The sequence below is a fragment of the Pinus tabuliformis genome, chromosome 9 (assembly GCF_031772625.1).
Source record: "Pinus tabuliformis cultivar Carrire ecotype Pingquan chromosome 9, CPIR1, whole genome shotgun sequence".
Classification (NCBI taxonomy): domain Eukaryota; kingdom Viridiplantae; phylum Streptophyta; class Pinopsida; order Pinales; family Pinaceae; genus Pinus; species Pinus tabuliformis.
Window position 1 is genome coordinate 567,249,994 of NC_142307.1, and position 21,218 is coordinate 567,271,211.

At 37.0% G+C, this 21,218-nt stretch overlaps 1 pseudogene; it reads right to left on the bottom strand.

Annotated features, from left to right (window-relative positions):
- Positions 1 to 3,494: 3,494 nt before the first annotated feature.
- LOC149149799 (serine/threonine protein phosphatase 2A 57 kDa regulatory subunit B' beta isoform pseudogene) lies at positions 3,495 to 7,334 on the bottom strand (annotated as a pseudogene).
- Positions 7,335 to 21,218: the final 13,884 nt, after the last annotated feature.

The window sequence follows — 21,218 nt, forward strand, 5'->3', positions numbered from 1 at the left end:
TTTGCACCATACTAAGAGCCCGAAGGATATTAAAAAAGCCAGAGGACCAGTTTATAAAAATTGTAAAGGGCAGAGTTACCCTATCGTTATAGATCCAACACCCATCACTCATAGGGTTCTCAAATATTTTAGGATTCATTTCCAAAATTCTTTCTGTTTATAGCTTATCCTCTTAGGATCTATTTCCGGAATGTTTTCTGTTTCAAATGAAATTTTATCAAAATAAAAAATTCATACCATTAATTTATTAAATTTCAAAATATTTCTAAAATCTAATTAATTTGAATGCACCATGAAACCACATAAAAAAATTGGCTGATTACCACAAATTTCTCGGATCTTGTCTGCACTGCTACAATCCTCTTTTTCGCGGCTGCCCTCTGTTCGCCGAAGCCCTTGCTTTGGACCTGAAGCCTCTTGTTCGGCGACTCCCCTTGATGGAAAGGGTTCTCATCCATAGACGAAGTGCTTCCATTGTCAGTCTGTTCCAACTGCATGTAATTTAGCTTCCTCTTCTTTGAAGGCATCTTCTGATCGTCCATAAATTTGACAATCTTCTCCTTTTCTTCACCTCGCTCGTTACAACCTGAAGACTGATGAGATTCGAGAGGAACTGCCTGGCCAAATTCGACATTCATAGACCCCAGGCACAATGGATTGAATATCTAGATAGTCAGAATATAGAAAGATTTAGAATTTTGAGAATCATCTAGATTGTAAACATCTGCGAAAGTCTATCTTCTGAACTTGTGACTTTAAAAAAAAAAAATACATATTCAAACAACAATATAATATACCTCATTTTCATCAATGCACTTCGGTTGTTGAACCAGAGATGTGATATGCTAAAAATTTGAGAACAGCGTGTGTACTAGAATACTAAAGTTCAGTTGTGAACCTTCCACAGTTCCGACGAAGGCATTGCAGCTAGAATCCACTGTAGTAAGCACCAGTTTTGTCCCGTCCAACAAATTCTCGTTGCTGTTCACATCATTCACCGTCAATTCTATAGCCGTCTTTGCCAAGCAGGCCTTCTATTCCCAACATCCCTGACATTTGCATCAGCATCTGTGTAATAAATCGGACTTAATACAGAGAATGCTACAAACAAAACGACGAAATAATCCTGGTAATGCAGGAAATCCAGACACAAAAATGTCAGGGCAGACAAGCTGAAACAACCGTTGTTGTTGCGGTTGCGATTTTTATAAGCTGGTGTTTTTACAGTGTTTATTTTCTCTTACCACATGGTCGTATTCTTCAGAAACATGAAGACAGGTTTCATTTTCATGCAACATGTTTCATTTTCGTTTTCTATGAGCATGCCACGTTTCATTTTCAGTACCTTTCATGTGATCCTGCTAGGCCGTCGGTTCAACGTCTTGCATACGATGTGTAATCCGTTATCGTGGAAGACTCACATTGGCGGGCTAAGCGGGTTGTTTACACCTGTGATGGCGCCACCACTTGCAGCTGTCGTAAGCCCACTATAAACATGTGCTCTTATCACTTCCAGGAACTCCTAATAGAAATAGCAATACAAGCTGGGATTTAAGTCTAAAATAATTAAGTCTCACCATTATCTTTTTAATTCGTCATTAATAAGATTAAATGTCGCCACCTCCATCCTCGGCTCTTGGATGCCAGGATGGTCTTTCCACGCCATAGATGTCTCAGGACACTCTTGGGGTATAGCCATTGGTTTCAAGAACTGCTCCATCAATCTGAAGAATATCTGGGGTGGAGGAGGCTTCTTGGGTGCGGACATATACTCCAAGGACCTGGAGGAGGATCTAAGAATCATAAATGTCTATGGGCCTTGCCTCAACAGGGATCTCTTCTGGCGAAAGCTTCTCAGCTCCCCTCTCCTCCTAGCCGAGAATACAATTATAGGAGGAGATTTGAACTTCTCTATGGGCTTCTCAGAATCCTGGGGACATATGGCGCAGATCGACCCGCTTTCTGATTTCTTCGAGCAGCTGCTTGAGGATCATCACTGGATCGATATCCCCTCGGCTAAGATACAGCACACATGGAAGAACAATCGAACTGGTGAACAAAGCCTAGCCAGGAGGCTGGACCGCTTTATTATCAAGGAGGCTTTCCATAGTAATCACCCCAGATCCAGGCAATGGGTTGGCAGTGGAGGGATATCGGATCACAGACCTATATTTCTCGAAGTTGGAGCAAGGCAACAGAAACACAAGGCCCCTTTCAAGTTCAATTCCACTTGGCTCCGGGACTCCTCCTATATTAAACTAATATCAGACTACTGGAAATCACATCCGATCCCCGAGGCAGAAGACCCAGCTACTTGCTTTGTAAGGAACCTCTCTGAAATCAAGGTGCTATCCAGAGAATGGGCTCACAAGAAAAGGCAACAGGATGACCTAACGATCTCCCAAGCAGAGCAAGCAATTGCAGACCTAGAATCCCATTCGGAGGGAACCTACATCTCCCCGGAACAGAAAGCCATGTATGAAGGCCTTATCAATCAGAGAACACAAGTTCTCAGAGACCGAGAGGCAAGCTGGAGATTAAGAAGCAGAGCCATCTGGCTCAAGGAAGGGGACGAGAACACAAAGTTTTTCCACCGGTTTGCAAATGGACGGAAAGCGATCAACACTATCTGGGAGCTGCAAAATGAACAGGGCCAACAGGTCCACACCTCCAGAGAACTTGCCTTCCTAGCCTCCTCACACTTCAGGAACATATACAGGGCCCCGAGAGAAGCAAGTCTGCTAGAGATCATGAGAGTGGCTGAACTCTTCCCCAGGTTTGTGGATGACGAGGAAGCAGCTGAGCTCACTAAAGACATTACATTGGGAGAGCTGGAAGCTACCATTCGGGGTTTCCAAAGAGACAAAAGCCCGGGACCTTATGGCTGGTCCATCGAATTCTATCTAGCCTTCTTCGAGCTTCTGGGCCAGGACCTCCTTAAAGTGATCAATCATTGCAGCCTCTCAGGAAAAATCCCCTCGGCCATCAAAGCCACCTTCATCGCCCTCATCCCCAAATCCGATAAGCCAGTTTCTTTCAATGATTTTAGGCCAATCTCGCTCTGCAATTGCCTATATAAGATCATGGCCAAAATCCTTGCGAACAGGCTCAAGCCCATCCTTTCAGCCCATATATCCCCTGAACAATTTGCTTTCCTCCATCGCCGTCAGATCCATGAAGCTATTGGTACTGCACAAGAACTTCTCCACTCTATGCAGAGCAAGCATTTGAAAGGAATGATCCTTAAGGTAGATCTCTCAAAAGCTTTCGATAGGGCAAACCTGCTTTACATCCGAATGCTTCTCACCCATCTGGGTTTTCCCTATATGTTCATCAAGAGGATTATGAGCTGTATTTCTGATGTGCCGTACAGTGTCCTTCTTAATGGTTCCCCCACCCCTTTCTTCTCTGCCGAAAGAGGTCTTCGGCAGGGATGCCCCCTATCCCCTTTACTGTTCCTCCTCATCATGGAAGGGCTTAGCAGACTGATAGCGTCAGAACACAGGAGGGGCAGGATCAAAGGGATAAAAATCACGAAAAACTGCTCTCTCACTCACCTCCTGTTCGTGGATGATGTGCTCATCTTCTTAAATGGAAGTTTGGCCGACACCTCAGCCTTACAACTTGTTTTTGACCTATTCCAGAAGGCTACAGGAATGATTATAAATGTTCATAAATCCACCCTCACAACAACTGGTTGCTCGCATCATGAGGTCATCTACATAAAAAACCGGTTCCCTTTCCAATTACACCCGATGGAGGAAGGGCTGAAATATCTTGGCTTTCGAGTGAAACACGGGGGATACAAAATTGCTGACTGGATATGGCTTATTGCAAAGGTGGAGAAGAGATTAAATGTGTGGTATAACAGATATCTCACCAGGGCTGGGAGACTCACCCTTATAAAAGCTGTGCTGGAAGCAACCCCTGTATACTGGATGTCATTGGCTTGGATACCAAGAGGAATCTTAACCAGACTCCAAAAGATATGCTGCAGATTCCTATGGAAGGGGAACAAACAGGGGAACCTCTTTGCCTGGGTAAAATGGGACACCATAGCAAGGCCCAAGAAATGGGGAGGGTGGGGCATAAAAAGACTGGATTTTTTCGCAAAAGCTCTGGCAGCAAAGCTAGGATGGCAACTAATCTCATCCCATAGCCTCTGGAAAACAGTAGTAGTGGAAAAATATATTGCCCCGGAAAGCATCTTCAGCTGGATTCGCAGGGAACACAGGGGAAGCGGAAGACACTCAAACATATGGAAAGCGGTTCTCACTTCCCTCCCCCTCATCCGGGAGGGTCTAACTTGGAGAATACATCAGGGGAACGCAGTCCGTATAGGTGTAGACCCCTGGATAGGATGTGGCAATGCCCATCGACTTCCAGCACAGCTAACGGCTTATCTTATGGACCAAGGTGTCTCTCATATAGCACATATTGCAGACCTAGAAAACTCCACTTTTCTCCAACAGGCCTGGAAGACAGCACTAGATCTCCACATTCCGGAACAGTGGCGGCATGAATGGGAGATCTACACAGAAGCCCTCACACAAGCACACATCAGGATAACGGAAGAAGAAGATGAGATAGTTTGGGCACTTGCAAAAAATGGTTCATACACTCCTAAGGAAGGTTACCAAAAGCTCATGCAACAATTTCAGCCAGAAAATGCTCAGCAGTGGTGGAAAGCTATATGGCATCTCAAAGCAGCTCCCAGATCGCGTATGCTTATGTGGGCCATCCTTTTCAACAAAATTCCCACAGGCTCAAATTTGAAAAAACGATCCTTCCATGGGCCTTTCTGGTGCCATTTATGTAGGTGCAATGAGGAAGACACTGAACACCTTTTTCTGTCCTGCCCTGTAGTCATTGAACAATGGTCCCTCCTTTCTTCTCATTCCCCCTCCCTCAAACAATGGCAAGGGCAGTCAATCATTGAAGCCTGGCTGAATTGGCTGGAGAATCACTCGGGCAAAGATAGGAACATCCCCCTCCTCATGTGCTGGGCTATCTGGACGGCGAGGAATCGAGCAATTTTTGACCAAAAAATTCCATCCTGGCCATCCATCAGAACACACATCCTCGCAGACTTCGCACTCCTCCCTGATGACCCCCCACAGGCCCCTCCTCGATCCATTTCCCCGGAACACATCGACAAATCTTACCCCTGGGCCTATTTTGATGGCTCAGCACAAGCGGATGGCTGTGGGGGAGGAGCCCTCCTCTTCCTTAGGGAAGATCACTGCTTCAAATTACAAATATACCTGGGAAGGGGCACAAATAATTATGCCGAGCTTTCCACTGCCAAACACCTCATCCACTTTGCACTTGGAAAACGCTGCACAAAACTTCAACTGTTTGGAGACTCAAAACTTGTCTGCAACTGGCTCAACAGAAAATCTATCTGCACTGTTTTTTCTTTGAGACATATTCTGGATGAGACACACAGGCTTATAGCAGCTTTTGAAAAATTTGATTGTTATCATATTTACAGGGAGCGCAACACAAGGGCGGACCTCCTATCCAAGCAGGCAGCGCAAAGGCAAGAAGAAGACTGGTTAATACAGGAAGAAGTGGATGGAACTTTCCATCGACACTATCACAGGCCTTTTGTAGATCTACACGCACAAAGGGAGATACAGCTATGAAGACGGTCCCATCCTATCCACATTGTTTTTTGTATTTGGTTTTTGACCCACGGGGGTTTTTCTTCTACAAGGCAGCGGTGATGCAGCTGCTGTAAACATCTGATAGTTTTCATTATAGACACTTTTTCAGGTTGCTACAGGCCTGGGGTTCTTAGTAAATTTTCCAGTTTTATACTAAAGTCTCCCTGCGTGGAGCACATTTACATGTTTATCTCTGTTTTTATGATACAATATCTATATGAGACCAGTAAACTCCCTGCGTGGAGGCAAAAACAGGTTTTCTTTTGTGCTACTTGTACATGGTTGAAACAAACTGAGTTTATTTTGCTACTGTCCGAGAGGCAGTCAGCCTCATTATGCATATGCTTAGACATCTACAGAATGTAATTTCTTTGATCTAATAGAAATTACGACTTTTTCCACGGGAAAAAAAAAAAAAAAAAGATTAAATGTCATTATAATCTAGAAATAACAATTTATTTATACATTTGCAATCGGAGGAATCACAATTATATTTATATATTTGCAATCGGCTTTGTCAAGTGAAAAGAGAGCGGTGGCATAACATTAAGAACCATTTAAAAATGAGAAATCTCAATTTGTCACTATTTCTTATCAACCCACAATATCAATTAAAAAATGAGAAATATCAATTTTGCAATGTTTCTTATCAATCCACAATATCAATCATAAGTTACATAATACCAAGCAATAACACGTACATATGTAAAAATAAAACAACCTACATAAATTCAATTACAAACCTGGAAATGTGAGCAATTGAGGCAGCGGCCTATGTGCCGAAACAGAGGTACCATGAAACACTGGAATTCAGAAGATTGCGCTATTTCCAGAACTTCCTCCCGTTGTCCCAGGAACAAAACTTCCTTTTGGCTGTTTGTGACAGGCCAATACCTTAGTAGACCCCTAATAACAGTATCCACTAATGTGAAATCATTTTCCACAAACTGAGTGATACAGTGTGATAGTTGTTGATGATAGAGAGCAAGGCATTTAGGCTATGCAGACGCAAAAGAGCTCTGCTTAAAAAGAGTTTATGTTCCTCTTTTAGAGGTGATGCAAAACCATTTATTATGCTACCCAGAATTTCCAACAGCTCACTAATGCCATTGTGTCTCTTAGTTTCATAAATAAATTGATAGAATATGTTGTTAATTGCTATAAATGGTCGATGCATCATATATTTTCCATAAATGTGATGCAATATAATTTTTGCATACTCTCTCTCTCTAGGGTCTTCAGAATCAAATAGGTTGAGCAATTGTTGTACAAAGAAGCAGTCTATATACCTCTTGGCTAATCTGGGATCTGTATCTGTAGAAATTATATATCGCAGCAAGAGTTCATACACTATCTGCAAATGTGGCCATGCAGGATCCATACAGGGATCTTCTTCTTCCCGGTCAAATTTGTCCAATCCTGTACTTTCATGGCAAGCTGGAGGCAAGGAATGAAAAAGATTTGAAGCAAACATTTGGCAATCTCCCCCTGAACTCTTTCTGTGAGTGTGCCTGCTCCATACTGAACATAGTCAACAAGCTCCAGTAAGGTTTTCCGCTTGAACTCTTTGTCTGCAATATTTTCTTTAAGGTTTGAGAAATCATATTTGAGACAACAAAGATTCAATTTTTTAATCAAGATCCTGTCTTTCAAACCAAGGAACATCTCTCAACAATGGTAAATTTGCAGTGGGGCTTAGACTACCATTGGCAGAATGATCAGATTCAGCATTAATCACATCATTCTCTTTGATTGGAGATGTCAACGGGGTAACTACAGAGTTCAGTGCCACGAAATCCTTCACAAGCTGACAAATCTCAGCTCAGAAGCATATACCACTAACACAATATTCAGCAACAAGCTTCAGCGACTGATCATTATATGGTTTTGTGTTGCCTCGGTTGTAGACATGGGGATCTTTCTCTTCATTCGCAAGCCACTGCTTGTTTCTCTGTCTCGTGTATCCTTAGAACCAATTTAGAAGCATATAAATTTCACTAAAAAACCAACCGTTACAACCACAACTGGAAAAGGTCATCCACAAGCCTATTGTGCCAATTCAGGCGATGCTGCAACATCTGTTGAAGTTTTGGGCTTGCAGAAAGTACCAGCAGGGACAGATAAAGCCAAACAATTTTAAGTTGAAAACACAAAGGGGCAAATCGTAAAGCTAACAAAGAACGCAAGAAATTCGTGAAATTCGGGCCCCTCATTCTCTCTACTTCGGCTCCAAGCTCGTCTTAGTCATCTCTTCTCATGATATGGCAAGGGAGTTTATGAAGACTCGTGATCTGCTTTTTGCCAGCAGACCTCCATCAATTGCAGGTAATTACTTGTTGTATAATTATTCGGACGTCGGCTCTGCTCCATATGGCCCTTACTGGAGGCAAATGCGTAAGCTCTGTGTTTTACAAATGCTAAGCTCCAAAAGAGCAATAGAGCAAGCAACATGAACATATATATGAGCTATAAATTCCTCCTGCCCAGTCTACTAAGAAACTCCTAATCGTCTTGCTAGGTCTAGTTGTAATATTTTTCGTCCAACCCTAGGCAGGAACTAGCTGCCTTGCAGTTCCTCTTGTTTAATTATGTTGTGCAAGACTTAACGTTATATGATTTTCAAGGAAATGCTTTTTTTTGTTTGAGTTGACTTAAAAAATGACTCAAATAAGATGTTCCAGCCTTAATTTTTTTGAAGTTAGGATTAATAAGGTAAATTCCGTGGGTATTGACACTGGAGATGCCCTAAATCGCCATAGCTCCGAAGGTGATTTCACCGCTTAAATAGAAATGCGTGTTCAAAGAGGGCAATTTACCATTTGAGTCTAACAGGGTCAACTAGTCAATTCTCAAATATCAGGTAGTTAAACCATGTTTATTCATAATCCCATGTGTCGTTTATACTTGGATATAAAAAATTATTTAGGGTGTTGATCATAGCATATAAGATGCATGAGACTATTTGATAACAGGAAAAATAAAAGTTGAAAATGTTGATATGAAGAAAGATGAGACGAAACGTTAGAGAAATAATTCAATTTTAGATTAAATTAGTGTATTTATAAATTTATTATATAATAATTAAAAGTTGAGTTTGTATTTCATTTTTGAATTTAAGTTTCTATGATCTATATCATGAATGTTGGGATATTTATGAATGTTGAGACATTTTTAGGTACTTATCACATAGAAAGTTTTTGTTCGACAGCTTTCGAACTATTTAGTGTAATCATGACAACAGATTAAATAGTAATATTAATAGAGAAGAGAAAGAAGTTTTTGACCATTGGATTTTAACCATTAATTTTGACTAAATACTAATAGAAAAGTTTTTTAATTAAATATATAAATAATTATAATTGACTACTTAACTAAATAATTATCTAATTTTTTTAAATAAGTAAATTAAATATATTTTATTCATTTATTTAATTTAAGATTTCAGTAAATAAATAAATATGTTTGGACTAATTAAATAGAAAATATAAATAAATACATAGTTTTGAATAATTAAATACATAGTTTTGAGTAAATAAATATTTTGTTTTATCAATGTTGCTTTCTTTTTATATTTATTTAAATTTTGATTAAATATTTTACTTAACATGTTTAGACTAAATAAATAAACATATACTATGATTTTTAGCTAAATAAAGAAATACATTTATATAGATTTGATTAAAAATTTTATTTAATTTAGGTTAAATAAATAAATAAATAGTTTTTGATTAAATAAATAAATATTTATATGAATAAATATATAAATATTATAATTTAATATAGATACTACAAAAATATTATAATTTAATATATAGGCTAATTTATTATTTAATCTATTGTTATGATGATTGTACATCTTGTCCTGATAAACTACATAAATAGTTCTAAACATATAGTTGAAAAACTTTGTATTTTATTTTTAGTAAGTTATAATAAATAAATTTTAAATACATATTAAAATGATTGATATTTTTTAAATAAATATTTATAAGAAAAACTATGAAAACATAATTAATAATAGTTTTTAAGGTTTCGTGGTGGAAATTATTAGTTAATAGAATAAGATCATAAATTAGAGAATTTTAGTTTACTTTCAGAAACAATTAGCTAAATTTATCTTCAAGATAATTATTATTTATACTTCATATAATTATTTTACAAAATATAGTTTGTATTATCCATCCAACCATTTAAATTAAAAAAGACATTAAATCATCAAATTAGGAGTGACTTAAATGGGTTAAATTAATAAAAAATAAAGTATTTTTTTAACAAGTAACCTATATAGGAAGTTATGGTGAAGAATTTTTCAAATATGATAAATCTTACCATATATATGGCATTATTTATTTAAAGGTTATGGTGGAGGAATTTTTCATATTAGATTATTTATTTAAAGGTGATGGTGGAATAATTTTTAATATATATTATATTGTAAAATAAATAAAAAGTAATTTATTTTTTAAAATTTATTTACTTAAGGTATGAGTATATTTTATTTTTTGTTTCAAAAGTTATGAGTATTAAATAAAAAGTAATTTGTTGAATTGAGGCTTTTATGAGAGATTTTTCGGCCACATGAAATTTCATTTGTCTATGCATTTGAACCCACCAGTGTGGTTCATCGTTAGGACACTGGTGGGTTCGAAACACATCCACAAATGGAATTTCATGTGATTTACGCGGAAAAATCTCTCATAAAAAAGTAATTTATTTTTTAAAATTTATTTATTTGAAATATGAGTATATTCTAGTTTTTGGTTTCAAAAGTTATGAGTATTATAAAGTTTTAAAAATAGAATAAAACATAATCATATTAATATGATAAAAAAAAAGATTGTTGTGATGTAGTATAGTTCTTGTTTTACCACTTCATAATTGATTCTATTTGCAAAAAGCTTCGCGAAAGCTCTTTGCATAAGCATTTTATTCGGCACACGCTTTCTCCAAATAGCTACCTCCAAACACCTTCCTCTGCACAACTATATCCGCACTCAATAATGCCTTTCGGTTAGTCATTGACATTCGAGGTTGTTATTGAGAGATGTGGGTCCTACATGTAGTGGGGAAGAAGCATTCTTTATGAAATAAGTTCCTATCTATCTCTATACCTAATATGTCATTGTAGCAGTTGAATATGTTGGCTTAATTCTTAGCACATAAACCATTAATTATTGGGTTCCTTGAATTGCATTTTTGCATCACCCTTTCAATTTTTTAATATCCATTTCAAGAAACATTGGTATTAATGTCCACCTGTCAATGTCAATTTTCATATGTCAATTGGGTGAGTGGTTATAAAGCAAGATATAGTCATTGTATTGATTTGTTATAATAAAAATATGTTTGCGGAGCTTTCCGCACAGGTCTACCAATTTTTTCCATGAAATCAAATCCACACCAACTATGCATATTAATCTTATAATTATAGGAACCAACTATGCATATTAATCTTGTAATCATAGGAACTAATAATATATCATATAATATATTAGGAAGTATGCTTTGACTATAATGCTACGAGAGATAATGTTATATATATTAAATTAATATACACCTAATAAGCTTAATGTACCATAAGTCGCCCTTTAGAAAAATGGAGAATCGTTAAATCTTGCCACTGTGCAGAAGGTCATTATGTGGAGGTCCTCCGCACAAGGACCTCTGCACAATGAATCTCTGCACAATGAATTTTAGAATTCACATTGAAAATACGAGGTGGTGGTCCCTAAAATGAAGTAATAATGTACTATTATGAAGCTTATTCAGACTCCCAACCTTTGATTTACTAGGTTACATAAGCTTAATATTACATGTATGATAGAGTACTTGGAACAAATAATCTAGAAAGAGCAGTAATATTGACACAGTCTGGGGTGATAACTAGTAACACCATGTGCCATTCTTTTAAATCCTAGACTCTACTGGCCATACAATAGGGAACCAATGGGGAGTAGAAAAAACTAATATATACCTTGCTTACCACATCCAGTTAATAGGTCGTGGTATTCACCCACCCTTAGTGCTCCTCGATTCTACTATAGACTAGGAAATGAAGAACAGTGGTGTAGGTGAAAATCTAGGGGAATCCTAATTTGGGGGCAGATGTGGATTCACTCTTGGATCTAGATGAGATGGTGGGTGAATTTGTAAAGGTTTTTGTGGATGCTAGAAATTATTTTTGTTCTAGTCTAGGAACCTCCACTCAAACCCACTATGTCCAAAAAAGTATGATAATGAGACCAACAAATGTTTACATGTGGTTGTGACACCGCATTAAATAGTGTTTATGGATATACTCAAACCACTAGAGGATAGGCTTAGGAAAGTTAGAATTATAGATTCGATGGTTATCACAATCTAAGGAAGCATATCATAGCTCAATAGTCATTGAGGCTTACACTAAATTGACAAAGAATGAAAATAAATGTAGAGCATAGATTTCTCTTCTCAATATTATGAATCAGTTAAATAAGATTACATTGGAGACATCAACAATAAATAACGATAGCGAGACTGAACTAAGCTAGACAAACTGAAATTGAACTGGCACACTTGGATGGAAATATGTGACATGTAGCACGTGGTTGGAATTAGATTCTCCAACACTACCCCTTAATTATAACTACATACAAATTTAATTAAGATACTTACTAGTCTAAGTCTCAGCTAGGCTTACAATTTAAAAAATTGAGGTCATTTGGATTTTCCTTTGTCTTTCTATTCTTTCAGATCATATAGCCTCTAAATTGTTTCAACTTTTTATTTTTGTTGTGTCCTTTAAACTTTAGTTTATTTATTTTCTAATGCAACTCTTCTATTGTTCTAGGTTGTCTAAGCATGTCGAAGACTTCTTCAAAAATCAACTTGTATGTGGACTTCTCCAACATCTTATCTTCTATAGTGTGCTTTTCATCATCAATTTGCTGCAACATAAGTTTATAACAAAAATTCATCTCTTCATTACTCTAATACCTAAAAATTTCATTAATGTTTTCATCATCAAAGTTATGATCAAGGTTCATTGCTGCAAACTCTACGTAGACCTCATCTAGACATGGTGTTGCAAGCCATGATTGAAGGAAATTTAACTCTTATTCATAATCGTCCTGTTTACGTACACATTGGAAATAAATGGTAAGTTTAAAAATATTTGCAGAACCATATTGGTTATGTTCTATTTTCTTTGTAATGAGATATTTCCCCTATTGCGCTTCCTTCTCTGCCTCTACTATTGTCTTTATCTCTTCAACTTATTTACTAACATGTGGTGATCTAAATAGGTTGTATTCCACTTGGTTTTCAGACTCAAGTGGGCTTATCTCACAAATAGCATCATGTCGATATCATGTTTTTGTTGCATCATCTACAACCATTCATCATGAGTCAACTAGTCTTCATCAAAATGAACATCAACAAATTGAATTGTTGGATTCACCATAACATTGGTTTCTTCAATAAGGACTTCTCTGATGTCAACTTCTGACTCTGAAAATCAACAATGGTTGTCATTGTGGCTCAAAGTGACATGATTCGCCTTCAATACAATCTTTATCCAAATGGGTAGTGGGACACAAACACTTTACTTCATCCTCTCACAAAAGCAATGAAATAATTCTAAAGATTTCTCACAAAGGCAATGTTTCTACAAACCATTTGACAAACCATTTTAATCCTTATCTAAAAAACCCTTTTCTTTTAAAAAATCATAAGGTCTATTATAAAACATTTTTATAACAAAGCCTTTTAATCTTTAAATAAAAATATTTTTGAAACAAATCATAAGGCCTCTTATAAAATCTTTTAATAATCCCTTTTGAAAATTTTGAAAGGAATTTAAAGAGCTTTCAATAAAATATGAAACCCTTTTTAAAATCTGTACAATCATTCATCCAAGAAAATTTAAAAGGCTAACCCATATCACTTTCATCATGTACCTTTGACTTTTGAAACCATTGGTGCTCCTAATTCATTGCAAAAATTTTAAACTTTGTGCTCATGCTCGCCTGTTACATGATGGCTCTGCAACCTTCATCACACCTTTCTTCAAATTTACGATACTGTGGGAATGGGTCCCTTTTCTTTTGTTGGGTCCCTATAATACTAGTGATTACCCCATTACTATTGTAGTTATACCCCTTATTTATATTGTTGTGCCCCTATTACCCCCATATTGTTATTTCTGTGCCCCATAGAATCCCTCTATTGTTATTTTTGTGGCTTTATTTTATTATTGTTAGGTCGGCTGGATTATATTGCGACTCCTTAGACTCTTATATATAGAAAGAAGGTTTTGTCATTTGTATCATCGAAGAATTGTTCATTTATGTAATGTAAAGGAGGTTGCCCCCTCGAAGAGGCTAAATTCTAAGGCGTTGATCTATCTTTTCTATCTTTTCTTGAGCTGGTTTCATAACATTTGGTATCAGAGCTTTGGATTCTAGGGTTTCGCTGCTCCAAACAGGTCATCGTGGCATTTTCGCTATAACTGTTTTTCTGTGACGTTTCAGAAGTCGCAAAAAAAACCCATTTGAGAAGAAATCGCACTGAACCTTGGGTCCGAATTTCAGAGCTTTTAGCGCGATATTTGCGGAGATATGATCTGAGGAAGTTGGTCTTTTTGCAGACTCCTGAATTACATTCAAAACAGGTGACCTGGGGAAAATCGTCATAACTTTCTCTCTGGGGATCTGATTGAAATTTCGTAAGAAGGTACAGAAAGAGGACGGACTGTAGTTTCCTGTGTGTGTGTTTCAGATTCAAAGGTTGAAATAGTGACTCGTGGCACATCGTACAAGTTCGCTCTACTGAACCAGTCTAAAAGCAAGTCATTGTGGGAGATTTCACATAACTCTTCCTTGGAGAATCCAATTTGGCTCAGACTTGTGGCATTGGAAAGAGGACATAGAAGGCTACTACAGGTAGCAATTCCAGAACTGGATGATCCGAAATTACAGAGATACATCAGATTCAATATCAGGCTTCTATAAAGTGAAAAAAGGTGTGTAGTTTTTTTTTAATTTTTGTGTAAGCTTGGTTTAACGGAATTCAAAGGGCATAGTAAAGCATTATTATCAGTAACTGATGCCCCGAGGAAAGAAAATGCAAACACCTAGTAAGGAACCTGAAAGCTCTAGCATGACTCATGAAGAAGAGGAAGAAATGCTACATGATATATCAAAATTACAAGAACAAGTGCAACAAATGTCACGCTCACAAAAGCTAACAGAAGCTAAGATAAGTGGCGTGGAATCTAAGATAAATGGCGTGGAATCTAAGATAAAGGGCATGGAAGCTAAGATGGAGGATTCGATGGCAGACTTGAAGATAGATTTGAAGACAGACATGGAAGAATTGAAGAAGTTGCTACAAGAAAGGGTCACTAATGGTGAAAAGGTAGTAAAGGAAACTCATGATGAGAACAAAAGAAATGTTAATCATGATTCCATAGACGCTAATGTTGGATCGAAGAATCACCATATTCCAAAAATTGATATGAGGAATTTTGATGGCAAGGATCCCGCCACATGGATATTACAGATGGAGCAATTCTTCGATCTCAATAATGTGCAAAACGCACAAAAGGTACGTATGGCAACTGTATATTTGGAACCAAATCAGTTTGTATGGTATCAATGGCTTTGCTCTCGTAAACAATTTATCACTTGGGCAATTTTTACGGAAGAATTGATAGCACATTATGAAGATACAAAAAGCAACACTTTTTTTAGCCAATTGATAAGTCTCAAACAAAAGGGTTCAGTAATGGAGCACATTGAGGAGTTCCAAAAATTGAACATAAGGGTAAAAGATATTCCAGAGGAGCATAGGATTGATGTGTTCATAGGGTCTTTAAAGGATAATATCCAACATGATGTTCGCCTTTGGGAACCTGATTCATTAGAGAAGGCATTCAGGTTAGCAAGAAAAATGGAAAGCAAAATTATGGCAACCAGGAAGCATACCACTCACAACTATAAAGACGGAAGTGTTGTTGCCCCTAGTCTTCCACAACCTATAAGGTTGACACCACAACAATTGGAAGAAAAAAGAGCAAAAGGGCTTTGTTACAGTTGTGATAGCAAATACACTAAAGGTCATAAGTGTGCTGAGAAGAAATTATTCTACATAGATTGTGAAGAGGAAGAAGAAAAGGAGCAAGAAAGGTCAAAAGAAGAAGATATACTCCAGGAACAAAGCCTAGATGAAGAACAAATAAATCCGACCATATCTTGTAATGCATTGGCGGGAATTACCACTCCTCAAACCATCAAGATAGAAGGACAAATCAAGAAGAAAAAGGTAATAGTGTTGATTGATTCAGGAAGCACCCACAATTTTATTCATTGTAGGGTAGCAAAAGAATTGAATTGCTTCCTATATCCAGCACCAGAGTGTCAAGTGATGATTGCAAATGGAGGAACAATAAATTGCTCTGGAAAGTGCCATAATATCAAGCTATCCATGGGAGAATATGTATTGACTAGCCCAATGCTTTCCATTCCAATGGGAGGTGCTGATGTTGTACTAGGAGTCCAATGGCTACAATCCTTGGGTACAATAGCTTTTAATTTTCAAGAACTTTTCATCAAATTTTCTACGGAAGGAAAGGAAGTTGAATTAAGGGGTATTGCAGGGAAACCAAGAAAGATAATCAGCTCTAATGGCATGACTAAGCTTCTTAAAAAGGAGCAAAGAGGTGTAATTGCACAATTATGTTCGCTAGATGTTTCCACATTGGAATCATCTATTTCTCCAGATCTCCAAAATGTCCTGGACAATCATTCCAAGGTATTTGAGACTCCCAAAGGTCTCCCACCTATGCGTGATCATGATCATGCTATTCATCTGATTCCAGGAAGTGTTCCTCCAAACATCAGGCCGTACAGATATCCCTATGCCCAAAAAAGTGAAATTGAACGTATGGTTGCAGAAATGCTAGAGGCTGGTATAATTCAACCAAGTCAAAGTTCTTTCTCAGCTCCAGTAGTATTGGTGCACAAGAAGGATGGATCATGGCGCATGTGTCCGGATTATAGGGAGCTCAACAAGCTCACTATTAAAGATAAGTTCCCCATTCCTGTTATTGATGAATTATTGGATGAATTGCATGGATCAATTTACTTCACCAAGTTGGATCTTCGTTCGGGATATCATCAAATCAGAATGAAGATTGAAGACATTCCGAAAACGGCATTTAGAACTCATGAGGGTCATTATGAATTTTTGGTCATGCCTTTTGGCCTTACCAATGCACCTTCAACATTTCAAGGTTTGATGAATTCAATTTTCAAACCATTCCTTAGAAAATTTGTGTTAGTATTTTTTGATGATATACTAATCTACAGCAAGTCTTGGAAGGATCATGTTGAACATGTTGACAAGGTGCTACAACTATTGGAGGAGAAACAATTATATGCAAAAAGATCCAAATGTTTCTTTGGAGTCCAGGAGGTGGAATATTTGGGTCATATTGTATCTCATGAAGGAGTTAAGGTAGACCCTAGCAAAATTAAAGCCATTAAGGAATGGAAAATCCCCACATCCATAAAGCATCTGCGAGGATTTCTTGGGTTGACAGGGTATTATCGCAAGTTTGTTAAGAATTATGGGAGAATAGCAGCACCTCTAACAACATTATTGAAGAAAGATTCATTTTCATGGACTCCAGAAGCAACAAAGGCCTTTGAACATCTTAAAGAGGCAATGTGCCAAGCACCGGTCTTAGCTACGCCGGACTTCACAAAAACCTTTATTGTGGAATGTGATGCTTCAGGAAATGGAATTGGTGATGTTCTAATGCAAGATGAAAGACCCATTGCTTTTGAAAGTCGTCCAATCAAGGGAAAGTTTTTAAGCAAAGCTATTTATGAGAAGGAAATGTTGGCAATACTCCATGCACTTAAGAAATGGCGACCCTACCTAATGGGAAGACACTTCAAGGTAAAAACGGATCATGATAGCCTTAAATACTTTTTAGAACAAAGATTATCCTCTGAAGAGCAACAAAAGTGGGTCACAAAGATGTTGGGTTATGACTTTGAAATCATCTACAAAAAAGGGAAGCAAAATGTGGTGGCAGATGCACTCTCAAGAAAGGATGAGGATGTGGAAGCATTGTTGTGTGCCATTTCTATTATCCAACCAGATTGGATAAATGAAGCAAGGGAGGAATGGAAGAACGACGAAGAAGTGTGGGCACTTATTCGAAAGATACAACAAGATTCCAGTACTTCTGATACATTTAGCTGGCAAAATGATTCGTTATGGTACAAAGATCGCTTATACCTCTGTAAGAATTCCCAGCTAAAACAAAAGATTCTTATGGAATTGCACACTTCTCCCTTAGGAGGGCACTCAGGATTTTTAAAAACTTACCACAGGGTTAAGAAGGAATTTTTTTGGGATGGCCTTAAATCAGATATTCAAAAGTTTGTGGCGGAATGTTTGGTTTTCCAGCAAAATAAAGTTGAAACAATTAAGACACCGGGTCTATTACAACCTTTATCCATTCCAAGCCAACGTTGGGAGGAGGTTTCAATGGATTTTATCACAGGTTTACCCAAGTCTGAGGGAAAGAGTGTCATCATGGTGGTAGTTGACAGACTTACCAAGTATGCACACTTTTGTGCATTATCACATCCATTTAAAGCCAGTACAGTTTCTACTGCATTTATGGAAACAGTTCAAAAGCTACATGGAAACCCAAAGATTATTGTAAGTGACAGAGATCCCATTTTCACTGGAAATTTTTGGACAGAATTATTTTCTTGTCTTGGTACTCAGTTAGCTCATAGCTCATCTTATCATCCTCAATCTAATGGGAAAACTGAGATAGTAAACAAATGTTTGGAAGGATATCTTCGTTGCTTTGTATCTGATAAACAGACACAATGGGTCAAATGGTTGCCTCTGGCTGAATGGTGGTATAACACTTCCTTCCATACAGCAACAAAAATGACCCCATTTATGGCACTTTATGGGTATCAACCACCATCCATCACATCATATTTAAGAGAAAATTCTAAGGTTCAGGCAGTGGAACATCACATCGAACATCAACAACAAGTCCTCCAACTCTTAAAGGATAACCTCATGTTGGCACAAAATAGAATGAAACAACAGGCAGATCAACATCGCAGTGAAAGAATTTTTGATGTAGGTGATTGGGTATTCCTATGACTACAACCATATAAGCAAATGTCCCTAAAGCAAGCTAAGAAGGATAATAAATTATCACCAAAGTATTATGGTCCGTACAAGGTGTTGCAAAAGATTGGTACTATGGCATACAAATTGGAGCTTCCTGCAGCTTCTCGATTGCACCCAGTTTTCCATGTTTCATGTTTAAAGAAGGTTATAGGTGACAAGCTCCCAATTCAAACAATATTGCCAGAACTTGACGAGGAAGGAAAAATTATATTGGAACCGGAAGCAGTCACAGAAACAAGAACTCGACAGCTACGAAATCGATCAATTTCAGAGTATCTTATCAAGTGGAAGAACTTATCCACTGAAGATTCCACATGGGAGGATGAGAATTTTATGCAGAAGTATCCAGAACTACTCAGGCGTTGAGGACAACACTTTTTTGAAGGAGAGGGGCATGTTGGGTCCCTATAATACTAGTGATTACCCCATTACTATTGTAGTTATACCCCTTATTTATATTGTTGTGCCCCTATTACCCCCATATTGTTATTTCTGTGCCCCATAGAATCCCTCTATTGTTATTTTTGTGGCTTTATATTATTATTGTTAGGTCGGCTGGATTATATTGCGACTCCTTAGACTCCTATATATAGAAAGGAGGTTTTGTCATTTGTATCATCGAAGAATTGTTCATTTATGTAATGTAAAGGAGGTTGCCCCCTCGAAGAGGATAAATTCTAAGGCGTTGATCTATCTTTTCTATCTTTTCTTGAGCTGGTTTCATAACATCTTTATTTACGGATTGTTAACCACTTTGTGTCAACGATCCCATAACAGTACACCCCTTTTTTCACAAAATGGATCTATCGTGTTCGAGTGTTCGCACCTTTCATATTTGATCATGAGTCAGCAGTTTTGTAAAGATGTCAACCCATTATGCATATGTATAATGTAAATAATCCTAGTATGACCACGTTTGTATGTAATAGCCTAGGTAAACCTATTGTTTCGGTGATGATTTCCATTCTAGGAGTTTTTTTGTCTCACTCATTCATCCGTGTCTCTAGACATAAATGATCGGCAAAGTTTTTCCCTCCACCCTCATCCCAAAGCTAGGGTGTATTTTGTCATCAAGATCTTAGGTGAGTCCTAGTGTTTTAGATTGAGTCTTTATAAAAGTGACTTGGTAATAATTTTAGCTAATTGGATAAAAAATTTATTACACGTCACTTGGTCTACTAGATTATATCTTGTGTCACAGAAATGGGTAAATGTTGAGGATCTATAATGAATGGGTTTTCCCTATTCATGTATTAAAATGTAAACTCTTCATGTAAAAAATATTTTAGTGCATGGTCCTTCATATTTAGACACCATGACTAAATTATTTGAGGGTTGGAAAAATTATTAATCCCCTCATATGTCAACTAATTAAATTTTCTGGAAAAAATAAATAAAAAAAATCCTAAGCCAGAAATTTAATTAATTTTATGTCCTAGGTAAATTTAAATTCTCCAAAGGAAAAATTTGTGGGTCTTAAATTTTTTTTTTTTAAAGGTCCCATGCCAAGGGAATATTGAAAATTTTAAGAAATCTTGGACCCTTGGACCTTGATAGTTAAGTCAAAGTCAATTTTTGGATGTAATTAACTCAAAGTTACTATTTTTGAGTTAATTAAAAAGGAATTAAATGAAAAATTCGAAATTCCTGAATAATTAAAAAAGTTTGACAGAGGAGATTAAAGGATAATTAGATCTTTTTCAATGGTCGAGATTACTTTGACGAGGATGAAGCGAACTAGCCTTTGGAGAATTTATCTATAAATTAGAGGTCGGTGTCAGTCTAATCCATTTGATCTTTTGATCGTGTACTAGCTCTTGAAGCTCGTGTAAGATATTATGGAATAATACAACGCAAAGTCTTTGTGGTTTTACTTGATGGAAATGTTCCTCTCTGGTATCTTATGGTAACGTGTGTTTAATTTTTTGCTGATCTTATTTATAATTTATTGGTTAATAGCTCTTATAGATTAATTTATTGCATGTGTATCTTCCATAAATTGTTGGGTTTTAAGATAGAAATAAGATTTTTATTTGATTGGTAGGTATCTCCAGTCTTTGAATATTTAATCATTATTTTATACCTCGATTAATTTGACTGCTTATATTTTAAGTGTGCAGAAGTCATCTTTATTCAAAGATTTTTGGCATTTGGGGAAAACCTCGGTTGGACCAGCCGACTCTCGAAACTTAAGGTCTGGACAACCTTCCGGAGTAAAAATCTGATATTATCTAATGAAATATATTTTGCAGGGATTTCTGGGTTAGTACCTAAATTTTTAAAAATGATTCATCTTCAAAAGATTGTGCTAAATAGCTAGATTTGGCTAGAAAGAGC